Source organism: Protopterus annectens, chromosome 3.part0 (genome assembly GCF_019279795.1).
Source record: "Protopterus annectens isolate FY-2018-M chromosome 3.part0, PAN1.0, whole genome shotgun sequence".
Taxonomy (NCBI): domain Eukaryota; kingdom Metazoa; phylum Chordata; order Ceratodontiformes; family Protopteridae; genus Protopterus; species Protopterus annectens.
Genome location: NC_056731.1, coordinates 1,923,659,688 through 1,923,682,994, shown reverse-complemented (window position 1 = coordinate 1,923,682,994; position 23,307 = coordinate 1,923,659,688). Strand labels below are relative to the sequence as shown.

General features: G+C 40.5%; 1 protein-coding gene across 1 annotated transcript in view; it reads right to left on the bottom strand.

Annotated features, from left to right (window-relative positions):
* The window catches only part of TBRG4 (transforming growth factor beta regulator 4), a 1,565,288-nt gene that overhangs the window by 1,111,883 nt on the left and 430,098 nt on the right, over positions 1-23,307 (bottom strand). The window lies entirely within an intron of this gene.

Here is a 23,307-nt window from a genome sequence, read left to right as displayed (position 1 = left end):
GGAAGCATCGTCGGCAGTTTTGGAACTATGCAGTCTGTCTCTGTCTTTATCCTTATGTTTTTTCGGAAGATTGGTAGTTGGATGGCTTACCGAAGCCATTTCGGAATACAAAAATAGAGAGCAAAAGAATTTAGTAAAAAAAAAATAGCCCAACAATTGGTTCAGGCGTTAAACAAGGCACAAAACAGACAGCGAGGGACGTCTTGATCTGAGCCTCAACAGCTGACGCAGTAAGAATGAAACTCTCTGTGAGGTATTTGCTTTCCACAAGCAAGACAATTGTTAACTTTTTCTAACATCAGTTAGAGCAAGAAAAAAGGATCCCCAATGGGGTACTTAGCTTTAGAACGCATGAGGATTATCAACTCTAAAAACGAAAATTTAAAGTAGCGGACGATCGCCACCTGCGAACTGCTTCAGGCTCCTCCTCGGCAAAAAAGACTGATGTAATGGTGTCGTCTGCCTGTTTTTATACCCCTGACGACCTGATGTCATGGAAGAAGCAACAGCATCCAATGCAGAAATACTAAGACTCTGGTATTCGGGCCGACTGAGGGCTACCTGCAGGCGGATAACCCAAGTGTGATGACTGCAACAGTGAAACACAAAGAACATCTCCATCTGTAAGCATCCTGCCCTCTTGCTCATATTGCAGTAGTTTCTCCTTAACTTTTTTGCCAAAACAAGGAAGTTTCGTCAAAAGGAGAACTGATGCAAGTCATCTTGAAGTGCTCTATAAATTCCGTTAAGTTTAGTCAGGCCTGTCGGCATATCAGAACGCCTGAGCCAAGCACTCTTGCTATTCCACCCTCTGTACTGAATAATAATTACATGGACATTAAAGAAATAGAATTAATAATCACCAATTAGTTCTGTTGCTGTATGCTCAGTTCAACTATGAGCAGCTGTTTCCAAGTATCCACAGTCATTAACTAGATCCCTCTGAAACCTTAAGATCACCAAGTAATTCATCGCTCTTACAGAACAGGTACTTGACGCATTTACCTGCTTTCCAAGTCTATCCACTTTCCATGACTCTTTACTAAGAGGATGAATAACCAGAGTGTCCTCTAGGAGTTCATGTTAGGTGGCCAAAGACAAAAATATGAATTCAACAAGTGGACTTTTGTTCCACTGCCTGCAACACTGTCGGTTTTCCATGGGACTGGTTCTGCTACGTTCAGTTCTCTTTACGCCTTGGAGCACACTATATTAAGCGTGACAGGGGGCTAGCATCACACAGGATGCTGGGGGCAAGGATCTATAAGCTTTCTGTAAGATCACTATTTGGGGAGGTGGCATCGATTGGCCATGATCCCTTCTGCCTCATTTCCAGAATCTCAAAGTGTGTGCTATCTTCAGGAGGAGACTGGGGGAAATCCCCCTGCATTAAGATTTGTATCCAGGGAGGAAGATTCTGAATGGCAGTGTAAGTGCTTCACCCCGACTAAATCATCTTAGGACAGCTCAGAGGGGACTCATCCAAGTTATCCTGAGGAGAAGGGATCCAAGATCTTGACAATACCTGCTTATAAGGCTATCTGTCCTGTAGTGGCAAGATCGATGAAAGGCTCAAAGTCGCAGCTTCAATGGCGTCTGTGGGTGAAACTGGTGGAGTGTGTACCTGCTCCTGCACAAAGACCACCTCAGATCTGCTCTGCATTGATCCAGTCACCAATGTACATAGGCCTAAAACTCTCGCTGACCACATCAAGAAGAAATGCTGAAGGATGGCACCAGCAGTCAGCAGTGACATTTCCATGGACAAGGTTACGACGGAAGACACTGACACCAAAATGCTAAATGCCAAAAGTGGAGATGTCAACAACTGCCTAGACAGGCTAGGGACTGCAGCTGGCACTGAGCGTTCAGCACCAAGCCCCTCGGGACTAATGGGGGTCAGTGGTGATACTGTGTAAGCAGGTGTCTTCACTTGCACTGAGGGCATCAATGTTCACTTCCTTGGTTGCACAGAATATTGGCACAGGATTTTTCACCAGTTCCATGGTTCCCACAGCCAAAAAGTACAGTTTTGTACCTACCATAAATGTAGCTGTTCGAGTGTATTCACTGCTGCAGTCATTACACTTGGGTTATCCTGCCGTCAGGCGGCCCCACAGTCAGCCAGAGTTCCAAAGTCTTGGTCCGGCGTCGGTTGCTGTCGCTTCTTCCCTGACGTCAGTGCGCCAGGGGTATATAAGATGCAGCCAATGCCATTTTCTTCAGTTTTTCTTGCCCCAGATGTAAGGTGCCCCCCAAATAGGTAGGCAATACATATTGCTAATAAAACATACATAAAAAGTAAAACCAAAGCCTTCAGTTACCAGCAAATACACCACATAGGTAGTATATAGGATAGAAAGGTATAGATACGTCCCAGCTAAGAAAGAGGAGATTGAGGGAGGGTAACCTGGACTGCAGCAGTGAATACACTCGAGCATCTACATGTATGGTAGGTACAAAACTGTACGATGTTCATCGTGTTTCACTGCTACAGTCATTACACTTGGGTTGAATCCCAAAGCTGAGGTAGGGTGGCTGGTTCTATAGAGGATTTGGGGTGGCTATGAGGCCCTGCAGCACTGCAGTGGCAAAGCCAGCTCTGGATTTAGAATAAAGAGGCAAGTGATAATGTTTGGTAAAGGTGTGCACTGAACTCCAAGTTGGCAGCTTCCAAGATATCCTTGGTAGGTACTCCTCTAAGGTAGGCAGTTGAAGTGGTTGTTGCCCTGGTGGAATGTGGCCTAATGCTGCTAGGTACAGTTTTCCCATGCTGTGTGTAGCAGAAACGGATACAGTGTCCTATCCACTTTGAAATGGTATGCTTTGAAATAGCCTTTCCCTGTGATCCTGCAGCATATGCTACAAACAATTGCTCAGTTTTCCTGAAAGCTTTTGTTTTGTCCAAGTAGAAACGTAACTGTCTGTGTATGTCCAGTGAATGCAGAAGTCTCTCTCCTTTATTATGGGGATTTGGATAAAAAGTTGGCAAGTGAATAGTTTGGTTAAGAGCCACACTGGATACCACCTTTGGCATAAATGAAGGGTCTGTTCTTAAAGAAACCCTGTCTTGGTGAAAAATGATGAAAGGCTCCACTGCCATTAGTGCCTGTAACTCTGAGACTCTTTGTGCTGAGGTTATTGCCAGAAGCAGAGCAGTTTTCCATGAGACATATTTTAATTCTGCTGAATTGGCTGGCTCAAAAGGAGGTAAAGAGTTTTTCCAAGACAAAATTGAGGTCCCAAGTTGGTGTTGGTGCTCTCCGGAGCGGTCTTATGTTTTTAGCCCCTCTGAGGTACTGTTTTAGCAATGGATGAGAGAAAATAGGAGGATCTGTGTTGTAATGAGCCAAGATAGCAGAGGCATGGATCTTAATGGATGAAAAGGATAGGCCTTTGTCCAGCTTCTCAGTTAAGTATTGTAATATCTGATTTCCTGGTGCTAGGCCTCCTGGCCTCCAAAATGACATCCATAACAGCTTTAGAGAGAGGTGTTGTCTGCTTGACTAAGGAATCCGCCATGCAGCCAGGTTTAAGGCTTTGAGCTGGCTGTGCAGGATCTGATTGTTCTGTCGAGTCAGAAGATGCAGAATTTGAGGTAAAATCCATGGTGGACCTTGAGCTAAGTTCTTTAAGATTTGGTAACAGTGCTGACATGGCCAGTCTGGGGCAATCAGGATCATTTTTGGCTTTTCTTGTCTGGCTTTTAGGAGTACCCTTGAAAGGAGAGGCAGTGGTGGGAAGGCAAACTTTTAGGCTGTAGTTTTGATGGTAAGCTGTGAAGGTCTGAAAACACCCTCAGAAGCCGATGCCTGCTCAGCGGCTCCGGACCCATCTGAGGGGTTAGTTTCCGTAGGCCCAATACCTTGAGTTTGCAGAGGCCTAGACATCTCCACGTGGGAGTCGGAGGCGGCCTGTGGCTCTGAGGTAGCGGGTGTCAGGGGCTGTGAAAGTGCCTCACTGAGAACCGGTGACTGGCCTAGAAGAGGCTTCGTCGTCAGTTTTGGGCCTCGGATGCCTGTCCTTATCATTGTCTTTGCACGTTTTGTGTATTCCGGTCGTCGGTTGTTCCGACAGCATGGTATAATTGAACCTTCGGCCAAAGTAATGGCGAGCAAAGTCAATCCGACGTTTAATAGTGTGCTTGTTAAATCTAGCACAAAACCGACAACTAGTGACGTTGTGGTCTGGGCCTAGGCATGGAATACAGTAAGAATGAAAATTCTTATGAGGTATTTGCTTCCCACAAGAAATACAATTATTAACTTTTACTGACATCGGAATGAGGCAAGAAAAAGTTTCCCCAACGGGGTACTTAGCTTTATTGAAGACTTCGGTTCTGAAATTCAAATTGAAAATCTCAGGAGTCGGCCGACCGGCACTTGCGAACTGCTTTTGCTTCGGGCACTGCGCGGCAAGAAAGACTGAAGAAAGTGGCGTCGGCTGCATCTTGTATACCCATGGCGCACTGACGTCAGGGAAGAAGCGACAGCAACCGACGCCGGACCAAGACTTTGGAACTCTGGCAGACTGCAGGACCGCCTGACGGCAGGATAACCCAAGTGTAATGACTGCAGCAGTGAAACACGATGAACATCAGGGCCCAGGGTAAAAACAGTAATGAAGGTGGTTTGGGGTTCTTCATACACTGTTCTGGACACAAAGGGGGTAGAGATGACACCATACTGAAACTGTGCTTGTCCCAATCCACTAGGCTCTGGAGGGGCTTGAAAGAAAGAAATGACACAGCAGATGCAGGGCATGAGGAAAAAAAATGGCAAATCTCCTGTTCTAAGGGGAAGCTCTCTGCTGTCCTCACAGAGAACAGTTCGTAGTATCAGACGATTCATGTCTAGTGGGGAGAAGCTAATCAGTGTAGCAACCAGTGGAGATCCTGGGCAAGGAAAAGTAGTTACAGCGAGTTTGAGATCCTTAACTGCAGAATGTTTTTCTTAAAATGGAAGTTGAAGAGTTAGCCACACTTCTCTTTTCAGAAAGATCTGATTTGTACTTGTCCAATGGATTGTCCTTTTCTTACGAGACATAAGAGTTTAGCAATCTTTTGAGGGCAAATTTATTACAGCAATCCAACAAAATATGACAGGTGAAATTCTTATGTAATGAGCAGTCACCATCCAAATCCCTTAATCCAAGACACAAGACATGCATCTTATGTGGATCTTGGGGTGGGACTTTATAACTGCACAGGCCGCACATGTTAAACCTGGAAACCTTGGCATCATTATCCATAATAAAGAAACTATCCTACATAGCAGAAAGGCCTTAAAGTACTGACTGGAAATATCTGCACATAAATACCTAACAGCAGCGACAGATGCCTGACTAAAACTAACTATCCATGTACACTGCTAAAGGAAATACAAAGTTTTAATCCTGGGGGGACAGGAAGGTTATCGCAGGTGGAAAGCTAGGGTAAAAAGCTGAAAATGAAGGCCAAACAGTCTTCACATTGTTAGCTCCCTCCGTCAATTATATATGCCAACTCCAAGATCACACTTCAGTAGAGTAAGGGCAGGTTTCCTTATACCCAAACCCACAATAAATAGTTAGTAGCACCAAAAACCAACCAAGTCGACACAGCAGGATGACCAATAAACAATATCATACAATGTCCATACGACTGTATTAATTCCAAAAACCGAGGGACGGTGAATACAAATTGATTTATTCCAAGGTGAAAAAAGACTGATATCACAAACACGAAACCCACAATGGAAGTCGCAACAAAAAATGTAGTTGATCGCTTTCCCCTGGAATCAATCCCAGGCTTCTTCAGAACATTTTAAAAATAAGCAACCATGTGCTTAAATAACCACTCGCAACGTCATGTGACCCCCACATCATTGATCACAATAGTTTGTTTAAATAAAATAAGTTACAAACTATCAGTCCATTAAACACCCAAACCCACTATTAAAAAATGTATTATTACAATAAAAATACAAACATTTAAGTTGATCTAATACAATATAATATAAAATATAAGAGACCTGGAAACCACCCGATTTTAATAAAATTAAAAAGATGTATATAAAAATGTGTTTGATAAACATTGCTTCTTAGGTAACATCTCAGAACTAATGGTTAAATAAATATTAACCATTCCTTACCAAAACCCTTGATCATAAAACAAGTTTAAAAAAGACAACAAAATGCTGAAAAGTACAAGTTAAAATAAAAAATTATCCTACTTCCTACAACCTGGCAGACCTTAATTTGAGAGGGATTTGAACCTTAAGGATTATTTGGAGAGAGGCAATAGAGAGGAGGCATGTAATAGTAAAAGTAAAAAGAAGAAGGCTACTTTTAATTGTGGGTCCTGTCATCAATGTTCTTTTATGTTCAACAAGACGACTTTATTTTATTCCTTCCAGGAAGTTTCATACAAGATCTTCACAGTATTTTAACTGTAAATCAAACAGGGTGGTTTATTTAGGTATGCGTCTTACATGTTCCAGTTTTTATATAGGGAAAACAGAAAGGTGCCACATTGCAAAGTATGCTTTCCAACCTGTTCTGCTGAATGCAATAATTCCTGTAACTCTATTTTCCACACAATCAGAAATCAACATCATTGGCGTGGCCAAGGATGAACACAGGATAGCAGCAGATTTCTTCAGCTCCACCAATTTCATTACACTGACAGGAATTAATTACTTAAAAAATTTATTTTTGAAGTAATTTTCTTTCTAAATATATTTGTTTTATATAGTTCTTGAACTATATCTAAAAAAGAAAGGAAATTTTAACAATATTCCTGTCAGAAATCACATTGGAAATTTTCCTGTCAGTTTATCAGTCTGAAATGAGTTCCAGTAAGACAAATTCTCAGGACTCCAGCATCAAGAAAGAACTTCAGTCTCTGATAACTATAATCCAGCAACTTACTGCTAAGATGGATAAAATGGATACTAAAATTGATACCTTCATAGAAATACCTACAAAACAAATAGACTTGCTACATATAGACCTGCAACAACAGAAGATCCAGATGACAGGCATAGAAGAAGCTGTGAATGACATGGAAAATAGAATCCAAGAAGAGGAAATCAACATTGAGTTTCGCTGAAACAAAATACACACTTACAAAGCTGGATGACTTGGAAAATAGATCTAGGCGCAATAACATTAGGATTTTTGGACTGCCAGAAAATATTGAAGGTAACAATATTACTTCTTTTTTAACAACATGGCTCCCTAAAACTTTAGACTTACCAGAAGCATTCTCTTTTGGTATCGAAAGAGCACATAGATCTATAGCTAATACTAACTCTAACAAAAACTATCCTAGATCAGTTATAGTTAGATTTCTATCATCTTTTGATAAAGAGATGGTTCTTAAATCTGCTTGGGCTAAAGCTCCTGTTAAGTTTAATGAGACAACTGTGCGTTTTGACAATGACTATTCTCCCTTGGAAATAGCTAAAAGAAAAGTTTTTCTGCCACTAAGGGAGCTTAAAAAAGCACAGTTTAAAACATATCTTCTGTTTCCTGCCAAGCTAAAAATCTTCCTTCCTGATGGTCCTAAAATTTTTGATGACTTAGACTCTGCTTTACTGTTTATCAAAAAAAATAAGACTTTGGATAAAATAGAGGAAATGGAATGGGCTAGTCCTTCATTAAAGAGACTGGCAACTGAAACTTCGTGGAAGACTTCTGAGAGGAAGAAGAGACTAAAGAACAAATGATTTGTTCTGTTTTTTTTTTCTTTTTTTTCTCCCATCATTTTACTTCATTATTAATCTTTTTAAATATAGTTCCTGCATTTCCAGAAAGCCACAAATGTTCTGAAAAAGATTTAATCAAAGTTATTCTGTGTGTGCAAAGAAATGTTTTGTTTCATAACCAGTCAAAATATCTGAGGAACTAATAACAAACTATTATTCAATTTGTTTCTCTTTCTGAAAAAGAGAAGTAAGGTCAGTAATTAGATACATTTTTTTTCTCCTTTCCCTCTTTTCTTTGTTTAAACAATGACATTCTATTTAGATTATGTAGTGGGTAAAGGGTGGGGGAGGGCAGGGAGAGAAGAGTAATGAAAATATGATAAATAGAATAATAACATATTTATTCCTTGTAAAAAGTTTATATGTTCTTCAAATGCTATTCCTAATTATACTTTCTTGATTATACTGCTTATGCTTGTTTGTAAATAATATGTCATGCTTTAACTAATAATAATTAGAACTAAATAATAGTAAATAATGTGTTTTATTTTTAACTCTATTAATATAAACAGTAAGTAATATTCCATTGTATATATAGAAATGCTTTTGATCATATAGACACAGTAAATAATGAAATTTGCATAGAATTGACTTGGGACAGTGATATTGAGTTTTATTACCTATTAATAACTTTGGGCTTGATTTCACTTGCATATAGGCTGTGGTAACCTGTGGGGTACATCGTGAAGGTTTTGTCATGTTTAGATGCATTAACACTGCTAAATGAATGTTTGTCACTAGTTTTAAACAAGTTTCCCGCCAAAATGTTAAGGGAGACAATCTGGGATGTGGGCTACTTCATGAACAGTGTCCTCATGCTGTTTCAAAAGCTTCAACCCTCAGAATTCTCACAGAGAAGCTGAAAGCAGTTAACCTGACCTTTCACCCAAATATCACACTGACACATCACAGATTCAGGAAGAACACTCTACCAGGAAGTAGAACTGATGCAACTGTGACTATGTGAAGGAAAATGAACTCTTTGACATTTAAATGTGAGTTATTTTATATAATTACTTAAATATCTATGTTATAATTCATAAAATATGTCAATTATAATGATTTTAAATGATGCAGTTTCTTGTAGTAAGTAAATGTCTTATTTTAGAAGGCATAGAAAATGAAACATTTATTCAAGTGTTTTGAAAATCTACCTGACTGCAGCATACTAATCTGTGTTCAAAACTTATGTTCCAAACATATACATTACTATAACTCATTTAATTCATCTGATTGACAAGCATAAATAACTTTATAACTCTATTCTGGAAGAAAATGTCTTGTGATATATTTTAAAGCACTAGTATAGACATACAAAATGCAGATGTTTTTTTTTTTTTACAATAATGCAAGTGTTTCTGAGAATTTGCATAACTATGCAGTATGATTTATAACAACTTCTATAAATGTAATATTTTATTCTATTGACAATAATGAGTGAGTAAAATGCTCATATACAAGCAATTCAAGGTTTTTTTTCTGGAAGCTGTTGACTACATTTAAAGCAGTAGTATAGACATACAAAATGCAGATTTTTTTTTTTTTTTTTTTTACAATAATGCAAGTGTTTCTGAGAATTTGCATAACTATGCAGTATGATTTATAACAACTTCTATAAATGTAATATTTTATTCTACTGACAATAATGAGTATGAGTAAAATGCTCATATACAAGCAATTCAAGTTTTTTTTTTTTCTGGAAGCTGTTAACTGCATTTACATGACAGAAAATAGATGCATCTTAATATATGTAATGTCTGAACCATATTAGCCAAAGTTTTTCATTTAAATGAATGTTAGAACTTATTTTTACATACTTTCTCTCTCTTTCTTTCACTCTCTCTCCCTTTCACGTCTTTTATTTCTCTCTCTCCTCTTGGTTCCTAATATGAAGTTTATTTGAATGCTATTTGAATACAAGTGTATTATATTACATAGATGTATATAGTAGTATGAATAGTTTTTAAAAAAAGTTTATTTTAGTTTATATGATGCTGTTTTATCAAATGTGTAGTCTTGTCTTGCTAGATAATTGAATTGAAAGCTGTTAATTTAAGTTAAATATAACCAGTATTAAATTGATAAGGTGGTAGCTGAGGTACTGCTGCTTAGGGTAGGGGTTAACTTGAGTGGTAAATACTACTCTAAGTTGGAGTTTTAACTCCAGGCTGGATGCAAGGTTTAATCCTTACATTATTTTCACTTGTTCATTGTTATATGTATATAGTTTTGACATCCACAATATATTTTGTACACTCATTGTCACTACAAACAAAATTGAATCCTATACAAAATCCCATAAGAGATTCAATAAATACAGCTATATTTAAAGGTACACCTAAAGGAGGAGATGTAACATTACTTATGTTATTTGTTATTTTGATCATAAGATTCTTAAGTTTTAAAAATGCCAAATTACATCTTTAAAAGGAATTTCTTTAAACATTAATGGATTGAATAATCCGTGTAAAAGGGCAAGCCTAATAAGATACATTAATTTACATAAGGCCAACTTAGTCTTCCTGCAAGAAACACATCTCTTGAAAAAAGATATTGATAAACTAGCCACAAACAAATATACAGTATTGGTTAGTTCAGAGCACACTCAGAAAAAAAGAGGAGTGGCTATTTTATGGAATAAAAGTATGCCTATTCCTAAAACCATTAAGTCTTATCAGGGTGACAAAGGAATGTTTTGTATGGTTACAATACAAATTAATGGGAAGACTTGCACTTTAATTAATGTATATTGGATACCTGGAATTGGTATTAATACAGTGAAACATCATCTTGATAAGATTATATCATTCTCTATAGGAGATATTATTTTAGCTGGTGACTTTAATTGTATACTACATGAAAGTGATACTACCACAATAGGAAAAAGAAGAATTACATCTAATGCAAAACATTTAAATGATTTTGCTAATTCTTATCATTTGAATGATATTAATAATCAGATAGATTCAAAATCATTACCATACACCTTTTTTCTAACAGATACAAAACTTATTCAAAAATAGATAGGGTCTTTATTTCTAACCAGATGGTAACAGATTTAATTAATTCCAAAATCATTTCATGTCCTATATCTGATCATAATTCAATTGTTTTTGAATTCATGATAAAAATACTCATAATGTTCAGATCAAAAGGATACCAGCATACTTAACTCAACTAAAAGACTATAAAGAATATATACTTTCAGAAGTACAACATTTTCTAGACATAAATAATACTCCTGAAGTCTCCATTGTCTATGTTTGGGATGCCTTAAAATCATATCTATATGGACAAAGTATAAGATGGTATAATAATAAAAGGAAATCTTGGGATAAGGAATTGTTAGATATTCAAAGTAAATTAGACTCTTATAAACATAATAATAAAGAAAATATTATGGATAAGAAAGTCATTGAAGAAATAAACAAACTAAATGACAAATACAAAGAAATTTTAACTCATAAAGTTAAAATAACTCTAGAGGAATACAAGTTTTTGTCTTACTCAATAAGCCCCAAATACTTACACAGACTTAAAAATAAAACAAAAAGGTTGAATAAACAAAACCATATCAAAGAAATCTTTTCTCTAAGGAAAAAGAAAAATGTTTCTAGTCTACCAGAAATATTAGATGAATTTAGAAATCACTTTCACAATATTAACAATAATAACATTAACATGGAACCTAAAGATAAAATAAAGGAGTTTATAACCACAAACATGAATAAAAAGCTTAATAAACAACAGACTAAACTATTGGACAAAAGTATTTCATATACAGAGGTTATTACACAAATAAAGCTTAAACCAAACAAAGCACCGGGTAATGATGGTATTATACCAGAGCTATATAAAATCCTTTCTAAAAGTACATATTCATTAATACATAAGGTTTTTATTTTGGCCCAAACTGAGTTAATAACCCCCCCATCTTGGCAATATACATTTATTTCGCCAATTTTAAAACCTAATAACGATCCAACTAGATGTACTTCATATCGGCCCATCTCATTACTTAATGTTGATTATAAAATGTTTATGAGTATTTTTGCTGATAGATTGAAGACAATCATTCCCGGCATTATAGATATAGATCAGACAGGCTTCATTGTAAATAGAAATACTTTTGATAATATAAGAAGAACTTTAACATTAATTGATTTTGCAAATAGGAAAAAGAAAGATTTAACACTTATTAGTCTTGATATAAGTTCAGCATTTGATTCAGTAAGTTGGGACTATCTGTTTACCTTACTGAAGTGCACAAACTTCTCAGATGCATTTGTAAATCTAATTGAGCATTTATATAAAGGAACGTTGGCTTATATTAAGGTAGGAACATATGTTTCACAAAAAAATACCCATTCTTAAAGGTACAAAACAAGGATGTCCACTTTCTCCACTATTATTCACTTTAGTAATAGAGCCTTGGGCTAATTTGATCAGAAACAGTACCGACATAGAGGGTTTTGAAATGGATGAAAATACAACATCCAAAATTCAACTTTTTGCAGATGATGTTCTAATTACATCAGCAGGATCTAATTCTTCTATGCAGTCTCTATTTGATAAAATGATGAATTTTAAAAGTATTTCTGGTTTAATATTCAATGAAGAAAAAACTAAAATACTACCTATATATACACGAAAAAATATTCTCATTAGTAATTTTACTAAATATGTACCCAATTCAGGTCAGATAACTTATTTAGGTATAATACTATCTAAAGATATTAAATCTATTATATATAATAATTATAATACCTGTTTTCATAATATACAAAATCTTTTTAATACCTGGAATAATATGGTTTTTTACTATGGAGGAGAGACTTACAATTATTAAAATGATAATATTCCCCAAGATTTTATACTTAATACAATCAATAATACTTCCACCTACACAAATAATTATCAAGAAACTGAATACACTAAAGTTAAATTTCCTATGGGCACTTACTAGACCTAGGATTGCATTAAAGAAACATACTAATAGCTGGTCTCAAGGGGGTATTTCTTTTCCAGACTTTAATTTATATACTATTTCTTCTATTGTAAACGTTATTACTTTATTAATAGATCAGTCATATGTCGCAAAATGGAAAGATTATTGGGAGCTAATTAGTATGCACTTCATGAAAATCTCCTTAACACATGAAAATATGATTGTAAATAACTCCATGTTATGGTTACTAAAGGAATTTTGTACTTCACCTATTACACCTAAACATATGGTTTGTTACCCATTAAATATTATTATTAGCTATCGTAACTTTATATTCATGCACCCTAAGTATAGGGAATGGAATTTTATTATATTCCCTATAATGTATACTCAGGGTATGCTTCTGTTATCTACTTCTGAAGGAACTCATTTAGCTATAGATAATGATCTAAAGTACTGGTATCAGTTGATATCTGATAATAAAGTTAAAAATCTAGATTTCTTAAAACAAGAATTTGATCTAAGAGAAACTTGCTGGTTAGAGGTTCAGACCTTTAGACAACATCTCATTGATAGAATAGATCTAATGTCTATAACAGTTAAAGAATCTATTCCAACACTGATTGATTACTTGATATTAAATTTACAACATAAAGTTTCTGATAAAGGTAAACTTTCATACATACATAAAATTATCAGACAAGAAACTTTTTACAGTGTAGATACATGCTGGAATTATTTCACTTCTATTAATGGGGACCCACCAAATCAACAAGATAAACAATATATATTGGAATCTGCCTATAGAACTACGTCTTCCATTGTCTGGAGACTTTATACATGGAAATTTTTACATAGATCTTTTTATACACCTTTGATGATGAGTAAAATAAATAATAAAGATAATCTATGTAAGAGATGTAATGTAGAAATTAATGCTGACTGGGGCTCATATGTTTTATGACTGTATAAAATTGAAAGAATACTGGAAATCAGTTAATGAATTTTTGCAGGCTCTTTTTACAGATAATTTCATTATTTCTAAATCTCTTATATTATTCAACACACCTGTACCTCAGTGTTAAAAAGGTTAAGCTTCCCTTGTTATGGTCTATTTTAGCAGTGGCTAGGAAAATAATAACCAGAAATTGGATTTCAGATACACCTCCTTCGTTCAATGAATTTAAAAATGTTATGAATATAGTGTGCCATATGGAAATAAACACAATCAGGTCAAGAACAACTAGAAAAACATCTTATTATATTGTATGGGATAATTTACAAAATTTGTTAAAAAAATCCTAATTTCAATAGCATGGTATTTTAGTTTAATTAATTGATCTGATTGTAGTGGATGTCTTTGTAAATACTTTAGTTGTTTTGTTGAATGTTATAATCATATCTATTTTTAATTACTTGTATAAAATTGTTATGATATTTCTTTTGTATGTTAAAACAATAAACCTGTTTTAAAAAAAAAAAAAGAAATCAACATCATTTTCTGTTTCAGCAAGTCCATAAAATGCTGTTGATATTTAAGCATATGAAACTGGCAGTTTAAAGTCCTGATTGCCAAGGTTGCAGATGTATAAACCTTCTTACCCCATCACCCTGGAATCTGTATCAGAAGGGGTAGGATTTTTGGCTGTAGAGTCCTTTACACCCTTGGGACCCTGAGAAATAGTTTCAGTATCACCAGCAGGATTTTTGAAAAGAAATTTGTGGGAGTCAGGAACTCTGTAATATCTGTCTGGCTTACTAGGAGCCAGAGGCAGGGAATCAGGAGTCATGCTTGATTCCGAGAACACATCAACAATGTCTAATACAGGAGGTATTACCAAAGGCCTATGCTGAGGAGGAAGGAGGAAATCCCCAAGCCTCTTTTTTGATTCAGAGAAGTCCTGACTCTCCCAGTGAAAATGTTCCCTTAAAGTATGCAAAGTCTCTCCAAAAGAGTAATCCTCAAGAGGAGATGCAGATGGGATGGTTCCTCTGCATCAGAATCCTCATAGGGTGGAATAGAAAATTCCTGATCAGAAGAGAAATCGGAAGAAATGGAAACCTGATCTGAAGATTCATAATCAGTGTTTTGCCTGGGCCTCTTAGCAAGGTGGGGGGGGGGGGTTAGGAACCCCTGATCAAGGTAATTAAATCCTCAGCCATTTTGATCATCTGTTTTTTAGGCAAAGGGGCCTGAGCACGTGGGCTCATGCCTTGGTTTTTTAGACACAGAAGTTGTTTTTGACCTTGTTTTTGTTGATGGCATCTGTTTAATATAAAAATGTTGAGGCCTGAAAACACCTTCAGAAGCCGGTGCCTGCTCAGCAGCTCCGGACCCACCCAAGGGAGAGAGATCCGCGGGTTCAATACCCTGAGATTCTCGCGGCATACCGGACTCCGAATGGGTCTCGGTAGAGGCCTGTGACTCAAAAGTAGCGGGTATCGGGGGCTGCGAAGGCACCTCACTGAGTACCAGCGAACCGGCGACTGGCTTAAGAGAAGCTTCATTGTCGGTTTTGGACCTTGACTGTCTGTCTCTGTCTTTTTCTTTTGCGTTTTTTATGAACCCCGGTAGTCAGATTGCTAACCAACGAAATTCCAGGATAATTAAATCTTGAACCAAAATATTTAGAAGCAAAAATATACCAACGTTTAATAGTACGTTGGTTAAATCTAGCACAAAACCGACAGCAAGGCACGTTGTGATCGGGGCCTAGGCAAGGAATACAGTATAAATGAAAATCCTTATGAGGTATTTCCTTCCCACAAGTAATGCAATTATTAACTTTTACTGACATCAGTAAGGAGCAAGAAAAAGTTTCCTCAATGGGATACTTAGCTTTAGTTTGAAGACTTCGGTTCTGAAACTCAAATACGAACATTTCAGGAGTCGGCAGACCGACACTTGCGAACATCTTCTGCTTCAGGCACCGCGCGGCAAGAAAGACTGGATAAAATGGTGTCGGCTGCATGTTTTATACCCTTGATGACCTGACGTCATGGAAGAGGAGACAGCAACAGACACAGGACCCAAGACTTTGTTATTCAGGCCGACTGAGGGCAACCTGCCAACAGATTACCCAAATGTAATGACTGCAACAGTGAAACACGAAGAACATTTGCACTATGTTCTTCGTGTTTCACTGTTGCAGTCATCACATTTGGGTCAATTCCCAAAGCTGAGAAAAAGAGTGGAGGCAGTCAAGGAGACTGGGGGCTGGCTAGGATGCCCTGTAAGACTGCATTGGCCAAGCCTGCCCTGGATTTGGAAAAGATAGGCAGGTGGGTAATGCTTGGTGAAAGTGTGAACAAATGTCCAGGTGGCAACCTCCAGGATGTCCCTGGTGGAGACTCCTCTGATGAAAGCTGCAAAGGTGGAGGCTGCCCTGGTGGGCTGAGTCCTAACCCCCCTTAGGGGAGGTGTTCCGTGTTGCTTGTAACAGAAATGGATGCAGTGTGCTATCCATTTGGAAATGAATTGTTTGGAAATAGCTTTGCCCTCTGCCCCTCCAGCAAATCTAACCAGTAATTGATCAGAATTTCTGAAATGTTTAGTCCTGTCTAGATAGAATCTGAGCTGTCTGTGCACATCTAGAGTGTGCAGAATCCTTTCCCTTTTGTTTTGTGGGTTTAGGGAAAAAAGTGGGCAAATGAATGAATTGGTTGAGAGTCTCACTGGACACCACTTTGGACATGAAGGATGGGTTAATCCTCAGGGAAACCCTGTCAGCATGGAAGATGAAGGACTCCACAGCCATGAGTGCTTGTAGGTCGGAGAATCTTCTGGCTGAAGTGGTGGCCAGAAGAAAAGCAGTCTTCCAGGAAAGAAATTTTAGCTCTGCTGAAGATGCTAGTTCAGAGGGGGGCAGGGTGAGCTTTTCCAACACAAAGTTAAGGTTCCAAGCTGGGGTGGGTACTCTTCTGGGTGGCCTCAAGTTGCTAGCCCCTCTTAGGAACTGTTTGATCAGAGGGTGTGAGAAAAGGGGCAGCTCAGTGTGGAAATGAGCAGAGATAGCAGAGACATGAATTTTAATAGAGGAAAAGTAGAGACCACTGTGCAGCAGGTCAGCTAGGTAATCCAGGATGAGAGGTAGGGAGGGCTGTGCCGTATCGGCTCCCTTGGCCTGAATCTACTTTTCCTAACGTCAGCATAAGACTTTCTAGTGCTAGGATGTCTGGCCGCATGTATAACATCTAGAACCTGTTTACTGAGGTTGGCAGATTGATCAGTGGTCAGGGAATAAGCCAGGCTGCCAAACTGAGGGTCTGCAATTGAGGCTGCATGAATTCTCCTTCCCTCTGGGTCAGGAGGGTTGGGGTTTGAGTGAGATGCCATGGTGGCAGTGGGGGACAGGCTGAGCAGCAGTGGGTACCAGTGCTGGCGAGGCCAGTCTGGAGCAATAAGAATTGTCCTTGGTTTTTCCTTCCTTATTTTGAGCAGTACCCTGGTGATGAGAGGTAGAGGGGAAAATGCATAGACTGATAGACTGACCCAGGGGAAGGACAGGGCATCCACATTCCAAGCCATGAAGTTATGTTCCATGGTGCAGAACATGCTGAGCTGATGGTTGGTGTGGGAGGCAAAGAGGTCGACCTTTGAGGTGCCCCATTTCTGATTTATTAGGGTGAAGGCTCTTCTGTCTAGCTGCCACTCATGTGGGTCCAAAAGATTTCTGCTTAAGTGGTCTGCCAGAGAGTTTAGAGAACCTGGCAGGAATTGTGCTAACAGGTGGAACTGCATGGCAGAGGCTGTGTGCCAAAGGGTCATGGCCAGCCTGCATAGAGGGTAGGAGTGAGTCCCTCCCTGCTTGTTGATATACCACATTACAGTGGTGTTGTCTGTTTTGATCAGGACAGCCCCTGGGGAGAGTAGGGGCCTGAAAGCTGTCAATGCATACTGGACAGCTAACATCTCTTTCTGGTCGATGTGCAGATGGATTTGCTGTGGGCACCATTGGCCCTGTATGCACCTGCCGTCCAGGTGAGCACCCCAGGCTTAGTCTGATGCTTCTGTGGTGAGGGTCTGGGTGGCCGCCCACCAAAAAAAATCGTTCCTTAGGTGTAAAAGTTTACAGGTCTTGAGAGTGTTGACAAGGGCTTTTTAGGTACCACTGAAGTTTCCTCATATGCAGTCTGGCATATGGAATGAGTAGAATGCAAGATGCCTTGAAACCCCAGAGCTTGCAGGATTTTCCTTGCAGATAACTGGGGTCTGGTGGCTAGTTGAGAGAAGTAGGCTGTTAAGTAAGTTTGCTTTTCTGGTGTAAGGAATGCCACCTGGGATACTATGCCCAGGCTTGCTCCCTGGAATATAATCCTTTAGGTGGGTACTAGCTTGGATTTCTTTTTGTTGATAGTGTACCCTAGGGAGGCCAGTAGGGACTTTACAAAGGCCAGGTGCTTGAGCAGCTTTTCCGGACTGTCTGCCTGAATTAGGCAGTCTAAGTATGGGTAAATGTGGATATTCCCTTGTCTGCAAAAAGCAATGGTGAAAGCCAGACATTTTGTTAAAGCTCTAGGAGCTGTAGATAAGCCAAAGGGAAATGCAGAGAACTGAAAGTGTAGGGATCCTGCCCTGAAACAGATATTTCCAGCATGATTCCCCGATAGGGATGTGGAGGTAGGCCTCTTTTAGGTCTAGGGTGGCTAGCCAAGCATCCTTGGAGAGCATGGGTAGCAGCTGCTGGAGGATGAGCATTTTGAATTTTGGTATCACCAGGAAGGTGTTTAGAATGGCTAGATCGAGGATGGGGTGCCAGGTGCCCTCTTTTCTGGGTACCAGAAACAGTCTGGAATAGAAACCTTAGCTTATCTGTTCTGCAGGAACGTGCTCTATTGCCCTCAGAGAGCAGGGAAAGGATTTGCTTTTTTGCCTCTGCCCACTAGTTTGGAGGTAGATCTGGGAACCCTTTTACGGTTGGAAGAGTGTGGAAAGAAAATTTGTATCCCTGGGACACGATGTTGAGGACCCAGCAGTCGTTGGTAATGGTGGCCCAGGTGCTTGATTGAAAGGAGAGTTCTCCCCCTAGGGGTAAGTGTAGGTGGGCATAGGAAGGGGGTGGGGGAGAAGAGTCATTGTGAGTTCTTACCATGAGGGGTGGCTTAGAACTCCCTAGTTCTGAAGTGGAGGAATTCCACTGTTTTGATCTCTGCATTCCCTGTGGCTGTTGTCTGGGGGGGGGCTCTGCTTCTCCGGGGTTTGGGCTGAACTGACCTGGTGGGAGCAGAAAAGGACCAGTGCTTGGAGGGGCAATGCCTGCTGAACCCTGGTGGCAGGACCTGTAGGAAATCCTTAACTGTCTGCATAGATTTAGCTTTTTCTTCCATCCTTTTTAAGACCTCCTCTGCCTTAGGGCCAAATAAGTTGTCTTTGTGCAAGTGTGCATCCAATAATTTAGATTTAACATGGTCTGGCAAGGGCCGTTTCTTAAGCCATGCATACCCAAGGACAGAACCAGTGACTGCTGCCCTGCAAGAAGCTTCTAGGGCGTCAAAACCATAGTGTAAGGTATGCTTAGACACTTGACTTGCAGAATGCTTTAACTCTTGTAATTCTTTAGATTCTGCGCAAGCAGGAACTGAAGACACTTTTTGTTTGAGGAGTTCCATGGTATGTTGCTGAAATTTTAGCACACAGAACTGGCAATTTAGTGCTCTGATAACAAGAGTAGCAGAGGTGTACACTTTTTTACCCCATCTGTCTAATGCTCGGGAATCCCTATCTGAGGGGGTGGGATTCTTAGCAGAGGTTGCTTTAATTCCTTTGGGTCCTTGAGAAATTACCTCAGGGTCAGCAGTAGGGTTTTTGAAAAGAAATTTGTGCAAGTCAGGGATACTTGTCAGGTTTTCTGGGTGTAGGAGGGAGGCTGTCAGGAGTCAAACTGGATTCCAGAAAAACATCTTCCACAACATTCAGGACTGGGGGAATGGCCAGGTGTCTATGTTGTGGAAGATCCAAAAAATTCTCCGTTGTCTCTTATTAGACTGAGGTTAGTCCTGACATTCCCATTGGAAATGCTCCTTTAAGGTATGAAGGGTTTCCCCAAAGGAGCAGTCCTCGGGTGGAGAGACTGAAGGAATGGATTCCTCAGCATCAGAATCCTAATAAGCAGAGAGGGGTTGTATATCTTCATATTCAGATACATCAGAGTCATCAGACTCCTGTTCAGACAAAACTACTGGGGGACAGATCTCTTTCCCTTTTGGAAGGGGTAGCTTGGCTTCCCTTGATCAGCATAAGGTCCTTCCTGCCATTTTAAGCATTTGAGACTGAGGCAAGGAAGCAGGTGCCTGAGATTGGGTCATCGGTTTCTTGGGTGTGGTTCGTACCCTGGGCCTTAGAAACTCAGTAGTTTTTGAAAGAATGGTAGATGCGAAAGAAGTCATCGGTTTGTGACAAGAATTGGTAGTGAGAAGTACATCCTCGGAAGGCAGTGCCTGCTCAGTGGCTCTGGACTCATCCAAGGGTGAGACAACCGCAGGATCCTTAGTCGAAGAGTTTTGCGGCACACTGGACTCCGAAAGGGTCTCGGTAGCGGCCTGTGAATCCACAGAAGTGGATATCAGGGGCTGCGAAAGCACCTCACTGAGGACCAGAGAACTGACGGACTAGCTTAACAGAAGCGTTGTTGGTAGATTTGGACCTGTGCGGTCTATCTCTGTCTATATCCTTATACTTTCAGAAGATCTGCTGTCGGATGGCTTACTGAAGCCATATCGGAATTCGAGGACTGTAAGCAAAAACATCTAGCTATAATAAGGGCCCGACGGCGTACAGTTCTGGCGTTAAAGCACAAAAGTGACAGCGAAGGACGTCATAGTCTGGGCCTAAGCAAGTGACGCAGTAAGAATGAAAATCTCGGTGTGGCATTTGCTTTCCAAAGATGAGACAATTGTTAACTTTTTCTGACATAGGTTAGAGCAAGAAAAAAGGATCCCCAATGGGGTACTTAGCTTTTAGAAGACTTCCGCTTCAATTCGGAAGACGAAACTCTGGTAGCGGCTGACCGTCACTCATGCGAACTGCTTCTGCTTTGCCTCCTTGGCAAGAAAGACTGATGTAATGACGTCGGCTGCCTTACTTTATACTACTGACAACCTGATGTCAGTCCCGAAGCGACAGCAATCGACACAGAAATACAACGCCTCTGGTATTCGGGCCGACCGAGGGCTACCCTGGCAAGGATAGCCCAAATGTGATGACTGCAACAGTGTAACACGAAGAACATCTGCCAAAAGTGAAGCAGTGAAAGGATCCAAGACCTCTGACTGGCCCATATAGAAAAGTGTTTCCATTTACTATGGCAGACTTTTCTGGTAGACGACTTATGAGCCGCTACCAGAATGGACTTAACAGGTGATGACAGACCGGGAGTCCTAATAATCATGGGAACTGTAGCAGCCAAGCAGTGAGCTTCAGACTGTCCAGATCTGGATGAGGGATCCCTGAGGGATGTGAGAGCAGATCCGGGACCGCATCCAAGGTCCATGGTGGGGCAACTAGATGAGACCTGATGAGACCTGAGTAATGGAAACCAAACCTGGCGAAGCTAGAATGGGGCGATGAGGATCACAGTGCTCCCCAGCCTTCAGGCTTTCTGTAAACACTTTGACATAAGGGGAAGAGGAGGTTAAGCATAAAGAAGCCCGGGAGGCCAAACATGAATCAGAGCTATCTCTGGGGGCTTCCCCCGGCGGGGGGGTTCAGAGCGAAAAACTCACCACATTTCGCGTTGGAAGGAGATGCGAAGAGATCGCAGCAAGGATGACCACATTCTAGAAAGATCGGTTATGCTAATGAAGGATTCAGAGACCACTCGTAAGGCATCAGGATCGATCTGTTGAGCCTGTCCACTAGAATGTTGGACTGTCCCGGGATGTGCGCTGCCACCAGAAAGTGGCCGGTGTTGGTCACCCATTCCCACACTCTCATGGCCTTTCGACATAAGGGATAAGATCTGGTTCTCCCTGGTTTGTTGATATATACCAGACCACTCACATATTGTAAGTCTGAATTGCAATCGTTCCCAGAGGAAGATGGGCATGAAGGGCCTGCAACGCAAGAAGAATCGCTCTCATCTTTAGAACACTGATGTGCAGATAGGTCTCGGAAGGGGACCACGTGCCTTGGACTGTCCTTCGTAAGCAGTACCCCCCCCCACCCTAGTAGGGAGGTGTCTGTGGTCACCGTTGTCCTGGGGAAAGCAGGTTGAAACGGATGTGTCTTGAGGAAATTCGGGGACTGAATCCACCACCAAAGTACCTGCACTCTTGAAATTCTCACCAGAAAAGACAATGGAAGATCTAACAGTGACCAATGAACCACAAGTGTCCACTGCAGCACCCTCATATGAAGGCGTGCCATTGGAAGAAGATTTACCTTGGCCGCCATGGAACCTAGAGCCCCTAACACTGCTTCAGCTGTTGGTAAATGGGTCTGAAGAATGTGTAAGAAGTGTAACCTCAAGCTACGTATCCTAATGTGAGGAACACCTTCGTTTGTACTGTGTCTAGCCTTGCCCCGATGAAATCTAAAATCGGGACCAGGAGAAGAGCAGACTTGTTCATTTTGATTGTAATGCCTAACTTGTTGGCCAGCTGAAGAAAGGAGCTCCTGGCCTGACATAGTAGATGCTCTGAAGGGGCAGTAAAGAGCCAATCGTCCAGGTACAGAAAGACCTGAATGCCCTGAAGCCTCAGGTGAGCTGCTACTACCGCCATTACCTTGGTGAACACCTGGGGGGGAGGGGGGGCTGTGGTGAGACCAAATAGGAGGGCTCGAAACTGGTAATGATTGGCTTTCAGCCATAAGTGAAGGAACCTCCAGGAGTGCCTGTCCATCTTGATGTGATAGTACGTGCCTTGGAGGTCGATCGAGCACATCCAGTCTTTTGCCTACAGATAGGGTAGGATAGACTGAACCGTGACCATCCAGAATTTTGTCTTGGTTACGGATAACTTCAGTCTGGACAGATCCAATATTGGTCTGAGGTCCCCCGTCTTTTTTGGTACTAAACAGACCCTGAAATAAACCCCAGATCCAGACTGGCCTGGGGGGACTGGTTGGATGACTCGTTTCCGTAGCAGTTAGTCTACCTGTACTGATGCCTCCTCCCGCTGCATGGGTGGAATGTCTGGGAGGGCTTTGTTGGATGAGGGAGGATCACTGAATGGAACAAAATATCCTCTGGATATGACTCACAGCACCCACTGATCTGTAGTGATGGATTCCCATATTTGTGGATGTAGTGACAAGTGACCCCCAACTGCCTCCAGAGATGGACAGCCGGGCAACCCCTCAGGGCTGCTGCCCAGGTTTATCAGAGAAAGGTTCTCGGACCCAAAATTCATAGGACCCCCTCTGCCTCTGGGGCTGCATCTTTCATACCCCCCTCTGCCTCTGGGGTAAGGCAGAGTCTTGAGCGTCCCGGGAAAACACCTGAGACTTGCAGAACCACATCATCTTCTGGCCTCGATGGATCCTGGAAAAGGACCTTTGAGGCAGTGAAAAGTGGATCCCAACGGCAGACAGTGTCTTCCTGTCCCTCACTCTGGACCAAAGTGTCTCTGAACGTCTTCCCAAAAAGAGAAGAACCATCATAAGGGGCGCTG